Source organism: Haemaphysalis longicornis, unplaced genomic scaffold (genome assembly GCF_048455015.1).
Source record: "Haemaphysalis longicornis isolate Haplotype H1 unplaced genomic scaffold, Haemaphysalis longicornis Haplotype H1 scaffold_10, whole genome shotgun sequence".
Lineage (NCBI taxonomy): Eukaryota > Metazoa > Arthropoda > Arachnida > Ixodida > Ixodidae > Haemaphysalis > Haemaphysalis longicornis.
The window spans coordinates 33885434-33908342 of NW_027526204.1; positions in this window are offsets into that span (position 1 = coordinate 33885434).

A 22909-nucleotide genomic window follows, 5' to 3' on the forward strand; every position below is an offset into this window, starting at 1 on the left:
ACAGCCTGCCCGACAGCCTGAGGCCCGCTGCGTGGATATTGTTCTGTCTTTGAGTTTCGAGGAAGGACGTTCCGCAGAAGGGCGGGCAAAACGGGCGCCCTATGGGAAGTAGTAGCTTGTAGCTTTTGTATTTGCTTCACCCTAACCCCTTGGATAAGAAAAATTCAATCTCTACCGTTGGAACGTTTACAGAAGGGACGACGTTCCCTCTGCCATTTATTCATAAGCGTAAATAGTTGCCGCTACAATTCCACACACACCTAAATAAAGTCTGGTGTTCCTCCGTTCCTTCAAAATGAACGAGTTTCAGGAATGCCGCTCTTGAAAACGCCGTTCTGTTGAACACTGTGTCGTAGCCACCCCACTATCCTTGGTAGTAAAAAACGGGCTGTATGAAACAAATGTAAAAACAGCAAAATTGTTAAAATAAAAGCATTGTATTAATATCACTTTACGCCGATCTAACCATGGCATTGCGAAAAAATACTCACGACCATATCAGCGGTTGGTTGGTTCATTTTGGTTAATTATTGGCGGTATTACAAACGAATGGAAATAAGTTTTTAGACAGCGCGTGTACCTTTACACACAAGCAATTATTCACTATTGAGCTAAACATTTCTTCGCGCCACATTACAATGTTCGAAGGCAAAGACAATACCATACTTACGAAAAGCATATTTACTTTTTCATCGCAATTGTGTCTCGTTCAGCCCTTCCGTTCTTCGTCGACTAGGGTGAGTCATTCTCCAAGGCTTTCATTTTGCTCTACAGTGTTTGCACATTTTACTTCAGTCTTTTTAGTCATTTGGTGAGAATTTTATTGACTGGCAGACTTATACCACTTCCAAGCACAGTTTTTCTAGAATCACAGTACTGTGTTGCTGGGATGCACTACTCTAGTAACAAATAATCACGTTTAGCCCTAACAACGCATACATCAGGCTAACTTCCGTCTTACCACCGGCAATGTGCATATATAACGTGGAAATAGCGCTCTGCGGTTCTATGCTGGTAACTTTGCTAAAATTCACTACAGATTCAAGTGTTTTTTTACTTACTACTATCTTTACTTTTTTTCAACTCCGCGTTGTTTCCAACGTGGCATCCTCATTACAATTCATTCCAGAACTACAATACTCTAAAATTGGTTGCCTTTTTTTAAAAAAAGTCACTGAATTTGTGTAATTGCCCAACCACCAATCTCGCCCTATAGGATTCACTTTAGATAAAAGATGTAAGCTCTTCAAGCTTTGAATAAAGCTTTTCGTCATGACGACAAGAAAAAGCGGATATTTTGTACCATGACAGCCAGATGTACAAGAAAATACTGGATCAGAATTGTTAAAAGTACATGGCGGCAGAAAGTTGTAGAATAGGTATGCAAATGTAATTCTTTAATAGAAAAACCCTTTGTTTTTAGGGTTTGCTCATGGCCAAGTCTCATCGCTTAAGAACTCACCACGTAACAAAAGGCGCGTGGACCCAAACCCGACACTTGCCAAAAAAACACTGAACACTACTAAAGCATTCTCAGCTGTTATAAATTGTTATCTTGTACGACTTTCAGAAAAAAATCCCACCATCACCACGAAGTAAATGATGATGAGAGGGGCGAAGCTAAAATGCTTATCGGTGAAACCGTAAAACATCGTTATAGGTCTTCTTGACGGCGCACACCATCTGAATAAGTGAAGGACCTAAGGCGCGTTCATAGCCATGTTCCCGTCCCGGTTTCTAGCGCAGTGGGAATTGTGCCACATACTTCCCGTAGCGGGCAGAGAGTCGTGGGATCGAAACCGGGCGCCGCCGCGTCAAGACCACCACTCCTCGCCCGCAACGCTGGAGAATTCCCACCGCTCCGTATACAGGCCCGTCGACGATGTCGATGTTTGTGGTTATTATGTAGGGCTTGTTTGGGACGATGAGAATCTCCATGGGTAAGTTGGCAAACTCGGTATGTGATATTTTAGCCACCTTGGCCGCCGCCTTCTGCAGAGCGTCTTGTGTCGCGTAACCCCGGTACGAGTGTTTAGCTCGCAGGCGACGAACGACAACCTCTTCGCCTTCCTCTCCTCCTTGTTGGGTAGCAACGAACGCATTCAACGTTTCGACCTCTTCGGCCAATCTTTGGTACCCCGATGTTATTGCTTTTTGTAGCATGCCAAGCTCCTAAGCCTAGCATTTTTTATCTAACTTTTGTGCAGTACTCCTGCACTTCGCCCCACAATGGGTGATTACCAGCAAATGCGTTTGTCCAAAGAGGAAAGGTTAGCGCGAATGTTCTCTGCGCAGTTTATGCTCGTTTACCCTAGAAAAGAATACTAGAGTAAGAATACTAGAAGATATCTACAACGGGTTGCAGCTATGATGGTCCTCTATAAGAAGAGGAGAAATGTACCTATACGGAAGGTCGTCACACAAGGAGATACAATCTCTTCGATGTTACTCGCAGCCGGTTTACAGGCGTTTTTCAGAACATTGCCTTGGAACCAGGTGCGTGCTAGGGTTAACAGAGAATACCTAAGTAATGTTCAGCTTGATGATGTCACGGTCTTTCTAAGTAACTCGTTGCCGAATCGCAAATCATGCTTACTGCACTGGACTGGCAGGGTATAACCATTGGTCTGCAAATATTATGCAGAAAACTGAAGTAACATCGGGAGAGCAAAGCGGTTTTACATTGGTGGCGAGTAACAGAAAGTGGTAAGCAAATATACCTACTTAGTCTAAGTAGTGACCCCAGATCCGAACCGAGGCAGAGGTAGTTAGGAGGATAAGAATAGGGTGGAGTTTATTCGGCAGGCATTATCAGATAATCAATGGCAGACTGCCATTCTTCCTTAAGAAGAAATAAATGACAACTGCATCTTAACGGTACCCACCTACAGGGCTGAAACTTGGAGGCTCACTCAGAGGGTTAAACCTAAATTGAGGACTACTCAGTGATCTATGGAACGGGAGATGATAGGTGTGAATTAAGAGAGAGGAAGAGAGCCGAGTCGGTTAGGGAAGAAACGCGTGTTAAGGACAACGTATAAGATATGAAGACGAAAAAATGGACGTGGGCACGGTATGGGGTAATGCGCAGGCAAGATAACAGTTGGTCACAAAGGGTAACGAGTGACACAATACAGAAGCTGAGCGTGGCAGGGAGCGTCGAACTTTTTCATAGGCAGATGAGATCAAAAAGGTTGCGGGGATACATTGGTCGGAGTTAGAACACTACCCGAATTACTGGATATCTATGGGAGAGGCGTTTACGCTGCAGTGGTCGTAAATACTTTTTCTGTAAATCCGTTGTCGTAAACTATCCCAGAACGGTGGAAATCTATTCTAGAGAGTACAGATTTTATTATGAGCAAGAAATGCCACATCGTTCCCAAACACTTTCAAATATGCAATGAAAGCTTCTGCATTCCTGAAATTCGGTGTTTTGTGCACACCCGGTGGCCCAAGCGTCCTAGTATAGCACGTGCTATTTGATTTCCATCTCACAAAAAAGCACTCATCAATATTTCTTGAAAGAAATAATTATTGTTTATTTGAACTCAAACGTTCTATGAGAAGATTTAGGACACCCATCACTGTGAGAAACTAACATAGACAAAGTTGTTTAACCACGTGCTTTCTTCTGTATGTTCGTCTATGCAAAAGTCCGAGGGACCAGTGAAATCAGATTCTCGGCGTGTAAAGTAAAAAATGGGAATAACTTTCACGAAATTTATCATATTTTGTTGATAATGTCGTTTGTTCCACAGCACCTAATATCGTCTGGCCATGCTGAGGCGACTCTAGGGGTATTTAATGTTCGCAAATAGCATTCCCATAATTGAGCCACCTAACAGGAAACTCCACTTTAGGTGTTGGAAGCTTTCAATGGTAGCCTATATGAATATCACAAAAGCTGCAGGATCGGTTACTGCATATTGTATATGGTACATAGGACATGGTTTGTTTACTTGAAGTTACCTTTACGGCAGACCTTGAGACATTTCCCCTAGTAATTTTTAATAACTTTCCCGATATAAGAGGGAAGCGTTTTGTTGCTACATGCAGTCCCCTTTGACGACTATTGGTTTATTTTTATTTTACGCGTACGACCTGTTTGATAATATTATGATGTCTAAAAGGATTGTACTACTGCCTAGCATAAGGCTACGTTGCTTGCTTGAATGTTTTACTAGCAAACCGTATGGTTCCCCCCTCACAATGCACAAACGAGGCTACCTTCTGTGCTGCCGCTTTCAATGTGCAGACGTTATGCGTGAATAGCGCTCGGCGCTCTTACAGTGGTTACCCCTGTACATTCCCATACAAATTGAAATCTTTTTTATTTACTCCTGGCTTTCCTTCTCTTCCAGCTCCCCTGTTTTGAGAACGTGACTTCATCAATATTATATTTTAAAACTTTATTCTACTCTAAGAAGTTACACCCATTTTCCTCCCAAATGTCACTGTAATTGTGGAGTTATCCAAGCATCAATAGCACCGTATAGGATTCACGATAAGTAAGATATATTAGTACTCAAAGTTTCTTAGGAAGATTTCCTCTTGCGACACAAGAAAAAAACCGGTTGTTTGTGCCACGATAGCTAGATTTCGGAATCAATAGGTCGATAGAAATTTTTAAGTGGACACGGCTGTAGAAGATAGTTCAAGGGCGATACAAAATTATTGTTTGATAGAAACAATTTCTTTTAATGTTTACTCCTGGCAACAGGTCCTACATTGTTGTCATAATAATCATTATCAACATCATGATCAGCAGCAGCCAGTGGACGTCTACACACATTGAGTATCTCCCAGCATCGATGTTCTGTACTGACTGCGACCAATATATTTCCGCAAACGTCTTAACCTCAGCGGACCACCTAACTTTCTGCCGCCCCGTGCCACGTATGTTTGTGTAGGGATCTACTCTGTTGCGCATAATGACCAACGGTTATCTTGCCGTCGCATTACATGCCGTGTACTGGCCCATTTCTTCTTCATTATTGTTACTAATTTATTGTAACGGTGAACTCACACGTTGAGCGTTGTACCAGGTGGAAAGAGAGAGTTTATTCTAAACGGCGAACTTGTGCCTGACAGCAAGCCAGTCCAAGTAAGCGTCGACTCCTTTCACGTCTTCTTCTCTCGGCCCCCAAGTGGCCCGAAACCTTCTTCTTCTTCTTGGATGCAATATCAAAATCCCTAATACGATTCCGCTGAAAACAGAATCAACCTTACAGTATTCGCATTGCCCCCCCCTTCAAGCTGGCATCGACCGAATGCCATTGCGAGTAGACAAGAGCAAAACAAAGGAGAAGCCGTCAGTCATGTCGGCGGCGTACTAGTCGGGCATGTAGTGCTGCGTTATTCTTGGGGCTCACATGTGCGGGTGTAGTACGGCTTAATGCGGGCCACTGGGTTGTCGTCACAGAGCGGCCGTAAACAAGTTCAAATGGTGTACTGCGAGTGGTTTCCTGCAAGGCGGTATTGTAGGTGAATGTAGCATACGGTAAAATTTCGTCCCAGTTCTTGTGCTCCAGATCGACGTACATGAAGAGCATGTACGCTAGTGTTCTGTTAAGCCGTTCTGTGAGGCCATTGGCTTGGGGGTGGTAGCTGGTGCATTTTCGGTGAGTGCTGTAGTTACCCTTAAGATCTTCTGCAGGAAGGTTGCTGTAAAGGCAGCGCCCCTGTCGATGATAACAATCGTAGGTGCTCCATCACGCAGAACGATGCCTTCAGAATTTCGCGACATCCGAGGCGGTGCCGTTAGGAAGCGGTTTGGTCTTGGCATAACGCGTCAGGTAAACAGTGGCAACAATGATCCACTTGTTCCCCGACTCCGACACTGGGAAAGGCCCAAGTAATTCCATCCCAACCTGCCGGAACGGTGCACCGGGAGGATCAAGTGGGTGAAGTAGTCCTGCCGGCCTGACGGGAGGTTTCTTCCGGCGCTGGCAATTACGGCAAGTCCTCACATACTGGCGTACTGACCGAAGCAGTTTTGGCCAGTAGTACTTTGCATTGATCCGTGCGAATGTGCGACTAACCGCCAAATGTCCGGCGGAAGGCTCGTCATGGTAGGCTTGCAAAATTTCTTCTCGAAGAGCAGATGGTACAACCAGAAGAAATTTCTCATTGGTGTCGTAGCTTACTTTGTACAGCACGTTGTCACGCTGGCGATATGAAGGCAAAGATCACAGAAATAACCGTGGTACTGCGGTGTTTTCACCTCGAAGGTGTTAGATGAGCAGCTTCAGACCTTCGTCCTGCTGCTGCCAATGGGCCATGTCGGCTGTATGGACGACCCCTACGAACGGCAAATCCTCTTCCATTTCATGTGCGTCGGTTGGAATCGGTGCTGGGGACAAACAATCGGCATCCGTATGCTTGTTTTCCGACTTGTATACAACCGTCACGTCGTATTCCTGTAGCCGCAAGCTCCATCGAGTGAGTCTACCGGACGGGTCCTTCAGGTTAGAAAGCCAGAACAAGGCATGGTGGTCACTAACTACTTTGAAGTACCTGTCGTAAAGGTACGGTCGGAATTTAGTTATATCGCATATCCCCGCAAGGCGTTCTTTTTCTGTTGCTGAATAGTTGGTATCAGCTTTGGATAGCGTGCGGCGTGCGTAAGCTATAACCTTCTCTTTATCTAGCTGCCACTGTACCAGGATTGCACCAATTCCAACGTTACTGGCGTCTGCCCGGATTTCCGTGTCGCTGCTCTCGTTGAAGTGCGACAAGACTGGGGCGGTTTGCAGGCGTCTACGCAGTTCATCGAACGCTCCTTGGTGTTCCTCAGTCCAGACAAAGGATACGCCGCCTTTCGTAAGGCGAGTGAGTGGTTCCGCAATCCCAGCGAACCCCTTCCACAAAGCGCCTATAATAAGCGCAAAGGCCCAAGAAACGCCGGGCAGCCTTCTTTTCAGTTGGTATAGGCAAGGAGCTCACAGAAGGTGTTTTTTTAGGATCCGGATGCACTCCTTGAGCACTCAAAACGTGTCCAAAAAATTGTAGCTCCTGAAATCCAAGGTGGCATTTTCAGGCTTGATACCTAATTGTGCAGAGCGGATTGCTTCTAGAACGCTTTTAACCGTGTCAAATGTTCTTCAAACGAGCTGGAAAACACTACCACGTCATGTAGCTAACGAGACATGTTTGACACTTCAGTCCTGCGAGCACGGTATCCATCATTCGTTGGAACGTTGCCGGGGGAGAACACAGGCCGAATGGGAGGACTTTAAATTCGTAGAGGCCGTCGGGAGTTACGAAAGCTGTTTTCTCACGGTCTCTCTCATCAACTTCGATCTGCCAATAGCCAGATTTTAAGTCTAAGGACAAGAAGAATGTAGCGTCGCGTAAACGGTCCAACGTGTCGTCTATTCGCGGAAGTGGGTAAACATCGCGTTTAGTGACACTTTTCAATTTGAGGTAGTCGACGCAGAAGCGAAGAGTGTTGTCCTTTTTCCTCACAAGCACTACAGGTGAGGCCCATGCACTCTTAGACGGTTGAATAACATCGTCGTGGAGCATCTCTTCGGCCTGGGTCTTGATGGCCTCCCTCTCTTTGGGCGACACCCTGTAGTGCTGCTGGTGCATAGATCTGACGGATTCAACGGTGACGACGCGATGCTTCGTAATGGGAGTCCGGCGCACCTTGGAGGACGTGGCGAAGCAGTCGGAGAAGCCCTGTTCCAGATGTTCTAAGGCTTCCACTTGAGCTGTCGAAAGGTCTTGGTTAATTTACACAGGTATGCCCAGGTCGGCTGTGAGTTTACCAATTGATGCTGTGTTCTACGCGCCGACGGGCGTGACATCGACGACTTCGTCGATGAACGCTTTAGTGGTACCTTTGCTACAATCTCGACGCCCATTGGAAAAATTATAAACCAGGACTGGCGTGCATTCATTCTGCAGGCTGACGAATCCCCTTGCAACACATATGCCTTTCTGCAAAAGCAAGGGAATGTTGGCTTAGGCGAGGGCTTCACATTCCTCGAATGCATCGCTTTTAACAATAACAAACAAGCTAGCACAGGCGGGTAGAGTGACATCGTCGTCAACAACGCGTCGAACCCCATCGCGCTTGTCTTCAATGTGGCTCGCTATGGCTCTTTTTGTCGAAACGGTAATTCTGGATTGTGGCAGATCGTTACAGCCCCGTTTGTTCACAGAAAGTCCAAGCCGAGAATTAAATCTCGCGAGCACTGCGGGAGCACAATGAAGCTGGTAACGCATGTGAATCCGCGTACTTTGATCCGCGCAGTGCAACTACCGACAGGGCTTATAAGGTGGTTCCCAGCTGTACGAACTTGCAGGCCAGTCCAGGGGGTGACCACCTTCTTACGCCGAGACACCAGAGTTTCGCTTATGACCGAATAGCCCGCACCGGTATCAGCCAAAGCTGTCTTCGCATGGCCGTCGATACCCACGAGTACATTGCAGGAAATAGGTTTAGGATTACATTTACGTTTCGGCTGTTCGTCGTCTTGTCGTCGTTCTTGCAATGGAGGATTTTGGCGGTCATTGACGTCAGCAGCCTCACCTCCGGAGGTCGCCGGTTTCAGTTTCCTCGGCGTTAAGGGTTTCCGGACAGTCGGTCGGCAGTACCACAGGGGAACCGTGGATTAGAGGAACTACGTCGGGCAGGGGACGGCGACCGGGATTGAACGCGTTGTGGCTGAAGCGTGTTCTGGCGTTCGGTGATGTTGTCCGGGGGAAACGTGTTCCGGCGTTCGGTGATGTAGTCCGCTGGATACATGCTCCGGCGTTCGGGGATGTAGTCCGCCATCTCCGGTGGTCGCTGTCCGTTTCTCGGCAGTGGCGCATCGGGCGTGAATCCCCGCAGACCAGCTCGGCGATAATGGCAGGTACGGTAGATGTGCCCTTCCTCACCGCAGTGGAAGCAGAGTAGCCTGTGGTCAGAGCTGCGCCACAGCTCACTCTTCCTACGGCTTGGTTGCGTCAGGTAGGGAGCGCTGCGCCGTTTTACCCCCGGGGTAGACTGCGGTGCGATGGTGGCTACTGTTGGAGGCGTGCAGTAAGCGGCTTGCTGCGCGGCTGCAGCATACGAGGCTCGTTGTTCACCCTGCCACGAAACGTTAATTCGTTCCGGTGCCCCTACAGCCTGCCTTACCTCCTCTCTCACGATCTCCGCAATGGACAACGAAGCCGATGACACAGGTTCCTGCTGCAGGTTCTGGAGCTCCTCGCGGACAATTTGTCTTACGAGCTCGCGGAGCCAAGGGCTCGCCTGTTCAGTTACACAGGACAGGACGGCTTGCTCGCGATTGTACTGCCGGGGCCTTTGGTGAAGTGCCCTTTCAATTGTTGCAGCCTCACTGACGAATTCCTCAACTGTTCTCGAGGGATTTGGATTCCGTATCAGCCCGGCGAAGATGTCTTGCTTTACGCCGCGCATTAGGTGCCGGACCTTTCTTCTCTTCTGTCATTGCAGGATCTGCGCGCCTAAAAAGATGGGTCATATCCTCGGCGTACATGGTGACGCTCTCGTTCTGGCGCTGATTTCTGGCTTCAAGGGCAGCTTCAGCCTTTTCCTTGTGGTCGCTGCTGGAGAAAGTCGCTAGTTAGCGCTGACGAAACTCCTCCCACGACAATAATGTGGATTCATGGTTCTCGAACCACGTTCGCGCACCTTCCTCAAGAGAGTAGTACACCTGCCGGCGTTTACAGTCATTGCCCCAGCCGTTGAACGTGGCGACTCGTTCGAAGTGGTCCAACCAGTCCTCCACGTCTTCGTAAGGCTCGCCGTAGAAGACTTTTGGTGTACGCGGCTGTTGCACCACGTACTGGAGAGGGGCGTCAGTCAAGTTCACGTTCACAGCACCGGCGTTGCGTCCTGCCATCTTGGTTGCCCGATCAGGTAGGAGGCCGCACTCCCCCGGTAGTTCGAGTAGGCGACGGCTGGTCCGCCCGTGAACAGGCGACACTTCGACAGGAATAGGCCTTGATGATCGGGGTATCATGTACCCCGCACCTTACCACTTATGAAACGGTGAATTCACACGTTGAGGGTTGTACAAGGTGGAAAGAGAGAGTTATTTCTAAAAGGCGAACTTGTGCCCTACAGCAAGCCAGTCCAAATTAGGCTTCGACTCATTTCTCGTCTTTTTCTCGCGGCCCCCAAGTGGCCCGAAACCTTCTTCTTCTTCTTCTTTGATGCATTATCAAAATCCCTAATAGGATTCCGCTGAGAACGGAATCAACCTTACAGTCGTGGCAATATCTTAAACTAGCGTTTTTTCCGTGACGAACTTCGCTCTATTCTGGTACTTCCGTTTCCATCAGCTTTTATCGGCTTCCGTTTTGTTGCTTGCTGAGTCGCCATAAAATTAAGTTGGACCCTTTTAGTGAGCCTCTAAGTTCCTGCCCCCTAGGTGTAAACTAGAAAGATCCAGCTGTTAAGTAATATAAGTTTTAAATATCAGTTTCAAATAATATATGTTGTTTTTATATAATTGATATCAATATAATATTACAATAAGTAATTACGGAACAAGTTCAAGCTTTAGGCGCAAGAACACATTACCAACCAGGCAGCACAAAACAGCGAATAAGTGAGGCACCAAGAGAGCAAGAAAACATTATTTAACGCTAGCGCTAGAGTGCGCGAGCGCCACCAGCCTATACCGCCCACAAAAATTTTCGTAGCGACAAAAGCCCAGCCCACACAAATGTGTGGGCGCATTTTTCAATAGTGACGACCGAACGCACGCGAAGAGAATGTGTGTATTTTTTCTCCGATCATGTTTTTCCAGGTCCTGCAAGTAGTGTCTTCCGCTTGTTATTCAGAAAATATGAGAATAGCAAGAAAAAACGTCACCTTTCTTCTTTAAGGCGGCTAGCGTGATCGCACCTGCTGGGGCGCCGTATTTCATGTGCCATTTCTCTCCCTCTCGTGGCAAAATGAGTGAACTACCGAAACCTATCAACTCTCGGATGAGTTCGTAGCGGCTACCCAGGGCTGTGAGACCATAACCCAAGAAGGCGCAACTAAGTAAACGAATTTGATGACCCACACGTTTGTGTGGGCTGCGCAGTAACTGGATAGGCCGTCCGGGGTTTTGAATGCCGTGTTCCCTCGGTCTCTCCTATCCAATTTTATTTGCCAGTAGCCTGTCTTCAAATGCATCGAAGAGAAGTACTTTGCATGGCAGAGATAGTAGATTGCTTCGTCGATTCTTGGCAGGGGACGTACGTCCTTTTTGGTGATCGTGTTCATTAACCGGTAGTCAACCCAGAACCTCAATGTGCCATCTTTTTGCTTATTGAGTACGACCCGAGCAGCCCAGGTGCTTTTCGATGGCTGTAGAATGTCGTCGCTGAGCCTATCTTCGACTTTCGCGCGGATGGTTTCCCGCTCATGTGAAGACACGTGGTACGGTGACTGTCGGGTAGGTCGTGCTCCAACTTCGGCTATCATTCGGCGCTTCGCTAGGAGTGTCTGACGTAACGTTGACTTTGACAAGAAAGACTCGCTTAAGCGACACAGCAAAGCCAATATTTTTTGTGCCCTTTTTTCTGCCCTGCGCCGGATTCCAGTCGAAGGGATGCGGAAGCTCAATGTCAACTCGAGCTCGATGCGAACCATATCGGAAAGGTGCAATATCATCTCGCCATCAGAATTGAGGCGGGGGCAGTACATGAAGGACTGGACCCGCTAGACTTGGCTCTCTTTCCGGAGCCCTTCGGCCGACCCGCGACGACCCAGGCCATCAGGAGCGTCCCGGGTGGCACAGGTGGTGAGTCGGTGGTGGGAGCTGCCGCGGTAGCCTCCGTCTCTATCTCCTCCGTGCCATCGCCTGTGCTTTATGCCAGTGGAGAGGAAAAAGAGGATGCAGCAGCATCCCCCACCGACGTGCTTGCCATCGCAGCCGCTGCTGGCTCAGGGAGTGGCGCAGAGGAGGGTTGGGCTGCCTGAGGCAAACCAAAGGAGGCCATGGCGGGACCAAGTCCGACTCTCGGTAGTGGGTCCACGCTGAAACGAGAAGCCGATATGCCTGCCGGCGAGCTGCGTCAGCATACTTCCTCATAGGGAAAGAGGCTAACCCTTTTCGCGCCTCTGGAAGGTGATGTTCTTGTTCACGTTCAAGAAAATGATGTTTTTCCTGCTTAAACTTTTCACTGCTCCTGGAATAGGCAGCGTGCGGTCACTGCCAGCTCGCACAGTGAAGCTCTCGGATTCACAATTGCCGTTCATGTAATCATGTGTTGCACATTCATCGCACTTCAGTTTACCACGGCAAGAGGTTGTGCGTTGTACAAACCGCTCACAATTGAACAAACGGCTTAGTTTTGGCACGTTGAGCCGTACCGTACATCTCATATTGCCTGCGTTGACCGAATCAGGACGTGTTGAGCTGTCAAACGTCAGTAACTTGTGCTTGATTGATAATATTTGTTCACTTCGGCATATCGGGATTCGCCGAATCACTGCTGTCACACCCTGATCTCGAAGGCCCTCGAGCAGATATGCTTCGGTCTCATTTATTAAATCCCGATCATAGATCACGCCCTCACAAGGATTGAGACTGCGATGGCGAGTGATCTTGACGTCAACATCGACCATGCGCGTTTACTTGAGGAGGTTAGACGATTGTTGTTTGTTTTCTACTTACATCAGAGCTCCCATTGTGAGTTTCGCAGCAGCCTTGTAGGACTTCCCGATAAGTCGTTTGGGAAACTTGGAGATCAGGAACACTGACTGAGAAGTGATGGGTTACGACTTATCAAGGGAATCAATGATCAAAAATCGCGAGAAATTATCGCCCTTTGGGAGTGATATCGAGGGCAAAGGGAGAAAAAATACTTTTGTGCGCCCCTTTTAAAGGACAGATCACTTTTGAGGGTGGGTTTAGAAAATATATATGCTATAGTATAATGCAGGGGAAGTGTGTACTTTCTTCGCTTGGGTTACCCTGATACCGACGGATGTCCCGGAGCTCCCTGCCTGGTAAACAGAAAGGGAGCCTGTTAAGTTCGGGGGTTGCATCGCCTAATAGCTAAGACTCGCTTGCACGGTTTTTTGTTTCATTTTTCTAGAGGCTCGGACTGAGTGTCAACTAGCCGGCGTACAGACGCTCAGTGGGGCGACGCGCCACAGATGGAAGCACTTTCTTCGAGTGCTTTTAGTTGTCTTTCTTCTAGGGAGGCGGAAACAGCTTAGTGCTTTGGCGGCAACTGGGAATCGATTAGCCCAAGTTCTCGGAGGCATGCGAGGGGCGGGGGCCATGCGGTTTCCCACCGGGCGCCTTGAGTGTCTGGGCTGCGGCGCGGTACCGGTAGCGGCTGCGCAGCCGCGGGGTCTTAACTCACTGGGTCGACTCCTCACGAAGACGCGAATTGTCAGAGCGGCGGCAGTGCCGGCGACGGCTTTCTTTGCAACTGTAACACGGTCTGTTTTGTTTTGCAAAGGGTAGTACGGGGATGACCAGAAACGGAGCGACAGCTGGACATAAATTCTCAGAACAGTTGGCCGCGGGAAAGGTCATGGCGAGGCGGCGGCAACCTGTGGTAAAGAAGCTGCGACAAGCCGCAGGCGTTTGTTGGTATGTGGAGTTCGGGGAGTGTCGGCCTTGTCGGGCCCTTTGGGGCCACTCCAGAATCGGAGTAAGAACGCGTCACACTTGGTTAGTTTGTTTTTTTTTTGTCTCACGGCTTCCGGTTGGAATCCTTTCTAAGTATTTACGTCTAGTTTGTGGGAATGGGAAAGGAGTTTGGAACAAGAGGTGGGGGAATTTCTTAATTATGAGCACCGCCTGTGGCGGCTGTGTGGCCTGTGAATGACCACATATTTTCATTTTGTGTCCTTCTCTGTCTCTTTGGTTCCTCCTTCCTTGGAGGCGTGGTGTTTGTAATAAAACCAAGGTGTTCGGTGTACAGAGAGAGAAGAGAGCCCCGCTTGATGTGGGTCTTCTCGAGCTCTCCTCGGGCAATGGTAGTTCGACGTCTGTTGTAACTAAGCTGTAAATAGTGTAATAAAGTGTACAGTTTGTGGAGTAGGCCATCTGGAGCTATGTGCCTTCAATAAACGAGCAACCTTCATCTTCAACATCTTCAACATCGATCGATCTCATCCATCCTCGTAATTTGAACTGGTGCCGTGACCAGGATGGATCGAGAGGCTTCTGGCGGACGACGGAGAGGCTACACCATAGCTGCGGCGACATTCCAGTGAGAAGCCCCAGAAAGCAGAAGCTCTGAGCTGCAGCGGGGAGAACCGGGGTGACATCTCCGTGAGAGACTCCTTCGGAGCAGAAGCTTCAGGCTGCAGCTACGAGGACGACGCCCAGGATGGGATAGGGCTGTACTCTGTGAGGCAGCACCCAGGTCGAGCGATGGCAGGCGTTCGAGCGCTGGAGTGAACCACTGTCGTCGGCGGGGTGACGACTAAGACCACCGGCAGAAGAATCGGGCTTTCGGCCAGAGGGAGGTGCATCGATGACGTAGCGTCAGTACGGACTGCTAGGTGGGCCCTAAAAGTGGGCCCTGATTTGTTTTCTCCGGGTTCACTACGGCCACTGGGCTAACGGAAGGTCGGAGTCCGATAAGAGCCGGATGGCTCTGACTTGGGAGATTGAAGAGCTTCGAGCTAAGCTGGCTCTTCGCAATGCCAACTATGCGCTAGAAAAGGCGAGGCTAGCTGGTAGTCGGGGCATTGGCGGTCTTTCCGGTTGGCCAGGTGATGAGCTGAGTGCTCAACTGTCGGTCGGAAGGGCCGAAATCGCTTTGGAAAAAGCGAAGTTTTGTCGAAAGGTCAACTCACGGAGGATAGCCGAGAGCCTACACAGGTATTGACCGTGTTCGCTCCATCATGGGCGTTTCGAGCGCCTCAAAATAGGGAGTGCCAGCTCGGAGCAACACACGTAGAAGCTCGGGAGCTTAAGGAGCCGGAGAAGGGAGGTGATGAAGGTTGAGGCTGCTCCGGCTGTTGAGAATCTATCTAGCGCTCTCACTGCTGTGTTGGTGAGCAATGAGCGGTTTTAAGTTCAGGTGGAAGCCAGTGCAGTTGTCCATCATCTGCCTTGCGTGCCCGTTGTGGCGAAAGAGGTCGTAACCTCTCGAAAGATAGCGGCCTCAACATCTGTCATCATACCTGTGGACGCGGATGCTGAGCCGCTCTCCGTTGGTGATGCAGTACAGTCGTGTTTTGTGCATACCGCTACTCCATGCGCCGGCATAGTGCAAAGCGCGGAGTGCGAAGAATCGGTAGGAGAGGGACGGCAGCCGGGACTGGCGGAGAACAAGTGTGAGGGGAACGGCGCAGAGGTTCCTAGGGGAATGAAAGTGAACCACGGCACACACAATAGTAGTGTGCCGCGGGGTAGCGAAGCCTTCCAGAGTGAGGTCCGTTCCGACCAAACGGAGGCAGTGTATGTCGCATGTACTGAGACTGACCTGCTAATTGTCACCCGGGGCTGGGGAACACACAGAAGGCCCACGCGCAGCGACGCAATTTGCCCCTTGGTCAGCGTTGACAAGACAGAGAAAGCGTAAGCCGGGGCAAGGTGTCGAGTCAGAGGTGCGGCCCCGGCGTGCACGTTTCTGCTGGGTGGGCTGTTCACTTTCTCCCTTGACCAAAGAAAACTGCGAGCCACACCATGCACTGTATAGCGTCAGCTGGAGGTGCATGTCGTTCGATCAGTTGCCGTGCGATGGTCGCTGTATTCCGCCGTGGAAGATGCGGGCACGGTAGCTGAAACGTGCGGTGAAACCCTCGGACGGCCAGCAACTACGCTTTGCACACATTAACATGTGAATATTTTTTTGTTCTGGTATGTTATAGTCACTTAAGGTGAATGGTTAGTGTCAGGGTGTCTTGTATTTGCGTCTTTTTTGTCGTTGTGTCAAGCCTTCATCTAACATTTCGGTGGTTGTTTTGGGAGTCTCATTCGTAGCCTTATATCCGTATTTCAGTGAAAGGGGATGTGTGTAGTCTACTGAGATGAGAAAGTTGAATCTAGTTTTCAATGTGTGTGTTTGGAGTATCTAGCCTTTGTTATGCGCTCTGTGGCTGAGCTCTCGCGTGTTTGGTTATGGGTTCCGATACGCATTTGCATAGCGCTCACGGGCCGTTAGAGCACGTGCGTTTGATGCAAGGGTTGAGTGACGGCCATTGTTGTGCTGCCTTGTGGGCATGGTGGGCCATAGAATGTACAAGTGGGGCCCCAGCCTGTGCGTGTTTGGTGGTGTGAATGCCGTACAGTTTCAACTCTCGCAATACAGCAAAGTGAACACCAAGCCGGGTTGAACACTTATGCGTTCCTGTTGTGCATTCTGAGAGTAGTGCGCGAGAACGCCAAGAGACGATGAACTTTTTTTTTACGATTCTGAACTGCTACAGAAGTGGCCGAATTTTTGTGCATTTGGGGATTGTCGTGTGTCTGTTTCTCTCTTAATGTGAGAGAATTATTTTGCAAGTGTTTTTAGCGTCATTGTGGTTTGATAATTCCTTCGTTTGTTTTTTCTGTGTTCGCATGTGTAAGCTGGGCATAAAGCAAAATCACTGTGGTGTTTCGAAGTGCTGAAGGCTTTGGCCTTTTTGGGGGGCTAGTGAGGAATGTACTTTGTAGTGTATGTCCTTTGCGATCGTCGGAACTGTGCATTCGGTGTGCTGTACCATGTAACGGTACCGTAATCTTGAAAGTGATGTATGCAGCGTATGTTCTACAGTTTTGTTCATGCTTTGTTTTGATTCTTTATTGGTTTACGGTGTTGTGGCTTATTATAAATCCAGACTGAAGACGTTTACGTTTTAGGTACAACTAGTGTACATACAACATTCTTGGTGTACGTCAACGTTGAACAAGAGACTTTGAACGAAGTCCTCCGGTATGTCACGTTTGCGTACAACACAGCGCCCAGGAAACTATGCAGATGACACCGTTCGAGCTTGCCTACGAAAGACGGCAGACTACGATGCTCCACGCCCTGCTTCCGTACGTAGAAGACGACGACCTCAACGCCGACGTCCAAGGATATCTTCAACGTTCGGAGGCGGCCCGCCAGCTCGCTCGAATTCGTATAACGGAGCAGCCGCTGGTGGATGCCGGACGCTACAATCTCCGCCGCTGAGACGCCGAGTACCATACCGGGGATCGTGTGTGGGTCTGGACTCCCATCCGACGACGCGGACTGAGTGAGAAACTTTTACGACGATACTTCAGACCCTACCAGATTCTACGACGTGTTGGCCAGCTTACCTACGAAGTCATTCCCGATGGTGACTCCGGCACATCACGACAATGTACCCGGCCCGAAGTCATCCACGTGGTTCGCCTTAAACCTTTCTACGGACGATGACGAACTTTTATTTTTATTTTCGGAGTGTCGCTTATGTTAGCATCGGTCGATGCACTCTTAGAGGGGGGAAATGCAGCGAACCATGCATTGGGTTTGTTTTTTTGTGTTTTTCTTTTAACGCCAGGCTGCGGCGGTCTGTGTTATCTCTGTGCCAAGGGAAGCGCGTGTTCCATTCTTTCTTTCTGTACCGCGTATGTTATCTCTTCTGATAGGGAGAGCATTCCGATCTAACGTGAACAGCCCGGAATAATCTTCTTGGATCTACAATGTTCTCGATCCGAATCGAGGGTTCGAGAACCACGCGCGCCGAATGATAAAAAGCCTGCAGAGCAGACGCCGGGCTATTCGATTCTGCTACACTCGCCGACGCACGTCACTTTGTTGACCACTGCCTCGCCGCTTCTGTATTCTTTTGAGTTGTTAGGGGAGCACAAGTTCGCCCCAATAAACTTGTTTCTTTTCCAAAACAACTGCGTCGTCTTTGGCTTCGGGACAATATAACAAATAAAGGAACGTTTTGAGCACTTTGTTGCCCCGCTATCCCCAAGTAAAGCCCGTGAAGCAACATATTTTTCGCTCCTTCTTACCTAAAACCAGGGCGAAAGTTTTTCACTAATAAGATCAAGCTTGAATGCTAAAATTTTAAACACGTTTTTCAGAAATGGCGGTTTTGTTGCTTCAAACTAGCTAGGTTAGAAAATTGTGCTGCCAGAACGACTGCATTTTCCCACTGTGTAACCGACTGGGTACAGTTAACGTCATCAACGCAACTCTGTGAAAATGTCGTATAAGGTTTAACCAGTGATAAAAGCAAACAGACAAGGTTTGGTGTTCATTCTCTTTGGACGCCGTTAGCAACAACGTAGGGAAAAAGTCTACCACTAAAATTACCACTTTTCTTATGAGCAGTAAGTATTACGAAATGATGGAAATATAAAAAAAATCTGCCCACTGATTCGTCCAATGGCGGTGTTGGTTTGCCAAAAACTGAGTTGGTACAAGAAGTATTACGTGCTCGAGATAACGAGGTTGTTCGCTGCAACGGCATTCTGCTTGACTGACAGCTATAGTATTCGAAACGGCGGGCATAAAATGAGTGCTCCTCTGAACGGTACGACGCTCTCATTACGCCTTCATGTTAATTTTTATTCTACTTCTGAGAGGTTGAGTTTAGGATAGCGTGCATCGGAGAGGTAGAGCTTCGTGTAGCGCAAAAAAGTGACGAGCACATAAAGCCAACCGGCACCAGCGCCAACTTCCAACTGGGCATAATTCACCAAGGCACATGTATAAACCCGCAGTCGAGCAATTGTCCCACACAAAGAATGGAAAGAAACAAAGTAATATAAAATTGAACACTCAAACAAAATCCCGCAAAACATGTGTCTTCAGAATGGGCGGCAGAATAAATTGACTATGGTAGAAATAACCCCCTTTTATACAGTCAGTGTCCTTTTAGATAGGCACGAGGACGGTGCGCTCACGCAGCTATGTATTACTACAATTTTGATACAATCCTAAAATCTCTTCGTCACATAACGCAAGTACAAAAGGTCCAGAAATTATTTGTCGAAAGCGTCTTTTCTTGGCAGCTTCAATCATAACACTTAACACTTTGCGAACTCTAAAAGGAAATGACCAATAACCCATATTTATCTACATTGAGTAACACCATCATAAAGAAACTCACACTGACTAAACAACTCGAAATAACATGCAATTTCTGGTACGCTCTTGTCATGACAGGTGAAGAACATTATGATTACAATGCCCTATAGGCGTAAAGACTGCTCCTTATTGCGGTTAAAGAAAGTCTGGGCACACCTTGTTGGTTTTCTTAGGTAACCTTGGAAGCTCTGTAGCGCAAACGTGCTTGTGAAATAAAAAGAAATGAAATTCATATAAACTAACGCTGCATCTTTATAGGTAACCTTTGGTTCTCTAAAATTTGCAAGCCAGAGGAAGAAGTGGTAGTCCATGACAGTTCCAAAATGGCTACCCTACAGGCAGGAATGAGACCTATTTATTTCCAACACACCTAACACAATTGCTTCAGTACTTAATGGAACTTCTTCCTCTTCTGCGCCATGACAGACGACGCTGATCATCATCATCTGCACCAGCACGGACCGAACGGTGGCACGCGCTCGCGCTCCACGAGACCCAGTTCCATTAAAGCCCTCATTCTCATCAGACGTGCGCTGTCGGCTCTCTCTCGAAGGCCTGGCAGCCGGAGTACCTCGAGGTCCATTACATGGTGCCGAAACCCGGGATCTCAAGACAAGGCCAACCTCATCGACGCACGGAGCCGCGCAAGCCAGTGAATCGACGCGACACCTGCGACCTTGGCCCCAGAATCCCCGGCCGCCAGCTGACCGCTATGGAACGGCTACTCCGACGTCGCCAGAGCCTCCGCTGACTGCTGGACGGCATAATAACCGAAGCGGAAGAGGCACTGCGAGGGCAACCTGGACATTCGGCGTCCGAGGTGAGCGTTCTGCTTGAACGAATCGAAGCGCTCCACCAGCAGATAAAGAAACAGGACGACCTCATATTTGACGGGACACCAGACAGCCTACTCGAAAGCGAGACGTCGGACGCGGGCAAATATGGGGACAAGGTCGTGAACACGACAGCAACGCTGCGCTTCAGGTTGCAAGATGCGCTCGCATCCAGACCGACACGACAGCCGAGTTATGAGACTCCGATCCCCAGCAAGGCTAAGTTGCCTCAGCTTGACCTCATAGAGTTTGACGGAAACCGGAAGAATTGGCAGCGCTTTTGGACGCAGTTCGCGTCGGCTGTGCACAACAACGACGCCCTGAGCACAGCAGATAAGTTTAACTATCTGAACACGCTCCTGACCGGAGCTCCCGCATCGGCCATCTCTGGACTCCAGGCCAGCGAGGAGTGTTACAAAGACGCCATCGACATCCTAAAGAAGCGCTTCGGTGACGAAAGGCTCATCGTACAAGATCACCTCAGAAGCCTTCTGGACTTGAGACCAGTTTCGTCGTCTTCCAACGTGCATCAACTTCGACTGCTATACGACGAGGTCCAAGTACACGTACGAAGTTTGAAGGCACTTGGCATTAGTACTGGTAATTACTGCCTAATGCTACGGGAGATCCTCCTCAGAGTACTACCACGCGACATGGTTCTGAAGTTTCATGAGCGCTTCAGCCCATCGACACCTTCAACAACGGCATCCATCTCAACTGAAGTAATAAGGGACCGTCAAAACCAGATGGCACAGCCTGAACAAGAGCTTCAACAGCTTCTCCAGTTCATCGACCATCAAGTTCAGTGTCGAGAAGCCGTGGAGCACCATACAGGAGTAAGGACCTCAGACGTCGCTGTGACCCCAGAAGAGCCACCTAGAAAGCAGCAACGCTGTGACGTACACACCATGTCGGCTCTACACCTTTCAGCGAACAACACTCAGCGGTGCCTGTTCTGCCAGTCCAGAAAGCATCGTTCAGAGGTCTGCAACTTCGATCAATGGAACCTCACGCGAAAAAAACAGCTGCTCACAAAGGAAGGTCGATGCTTCCGATGTCTGAAAAAAGGCCACTTGTCTAAGGAATGCCGAGGTCGACTACGGTGCGGCAAGTGTGCTCGAAAGCATGCAACCACCATGTGCACTGCAGACGCCCAGAGCAGCCGCAACGTTGCCTTTACACCGGTCAGCCTGGTTTCTCGGCAAACGGGCCCCACGGTCCTCCTCCAAACTTTGACAGCAACAGCCGCGGGCTCCGCATCCTCGGGACACCACCGAATTCTTTTCGATGGCGCAAGCCAACGCAGTTTCATCACTGCAGAAGCGTCCAAGAAACTAGGGTGCGAGTTTGTAGAAGAGGAGACCTTGACTGTTGGCCTCTTTTGAGGTAAAAATGAGACGAGAACCCTGCGAAAAGTACGTGTGTTCTTCGCTCCCGAAAAGACAGAGAGGACGGTACAGATTGACGCGCTCGAAATTGACGCACTAGGCAACGAGCATATTCCCATACCGGACGACCAAGTCATCACGAAGATGAGAGAAATGCGCTTGGACACAAGGGGACTCAGAGCACAGCGATTCGGTGAAATCAAAATATCGATCCTGATTGGTGCGGACCACTACTGGCAGCTAGTAACCGGCAATGTAAAACCACTGACCACGAAGCTCAAAGCCGTGGAAACGTTGCTGGGCTGGACTGTACAGGGCCCACTGGCAGTAGGAGCAAATTTCACGCACTGTGCCAACGTTATCGGGCTCCGTGCTTGCATGGGAGCCAACGAGGTGTCGAAGGTTCTGAACCGTTCGTCGCAAGTTGGAGGCATATGCGCCAAATGGAAGATCAAACAAAGCTGGGGCACCACCAAGCTGGCTATGACACGAGTAAAAAAGGCCGTCGAAGCGACGAATGAGCGACAAGACGTTGTTTCCCCGTGGAAACCAAGCTTCGACCTAGGAAATAGCCTTGCTATTGCGACAATGCGGATCCCCAGCTCAACGGAAAAGCTAGAAAAAGGTGTCAAGCTTGTGAGAAGGTACGACGCAACGACTCGAGATCACCTGAAAAAAGGAACCAAGAAAGAACTGAACATCTCTCGTGATCCAGCACACCCACGCACAGGTCCTCCATGGGGGACTACAAGACATTCTGACCAAAGTGCTCAAGAGGTACTGGGTACCAGTCGCCGACTAAACAAGAGACGACCTTGGCGATGCTTCGTCGGCCGAAGTTTTCAGTCAAGCCGTATTCGCTCAAGCAAGAATTACACCCGCTCTGCAAAGACCATTCAAATGTAGCGCACCTGCGTCATCTGTCGGCGGGGGAGAGTATTGGAACTTCTTCCTCTTCTGCGCCATGACAGACGACGCTGATCATCATCATCTGCACCAGCACGGACCGAGCGGTGGCACGCGCTCGCGCTCCACGAGACCCAGTTCCATTAAAGCCCTCATTCTCATCAGACGTGCGCTCTCGGCTCTCTCTCGACGGCCTGGCAGCCGGAGGACCTCGAGGTCCATTACAGTACTCAAGCAGCTGCTGTTTTCCGGAGAGCCACTGCGACATGCATATTCAATCAGCAAACTGTGTCATCCCAATGTTCAATTATCTCTGCACATAGCCCTGTGTATTCAAACCATCCACGGATCTTAGTCGCCGAATCTTGGTTTCAGTTTTCAAAAGGGGGTGTCATTGGTGTTGTTTTGCTCAAAGTTTAAAACATCTGCTTTCACTCGTCTGTTAACTGACGCCGTGTATCACTCCTTGGGATTGTAGTTTCGCTATGTAAGAGAAAACTAAAATGCCGGTGGCAGGCCCTCCGGCCTCTGTACTTTTCGAACACCAGTGTTTTGGTAGTAGCGCATAAGTGATGCCACTGATCGTTTCACAGGTTGCGCTGACTCGTTTGGTTTACCCAAGATGACCATACCTAAATTTGAGGTTGTACGGCTACCTGTGTTTATAAAAATGCTATATTTGTTATACAAGATACATTAGTACTATTGGCAACATGTATTTGATTATGGAGGCTCTTTTTGTAGTTTATGTTTGAAGAGTTGTTTAAAATAGTTTCAGCTTCCATGGTGCGCCAC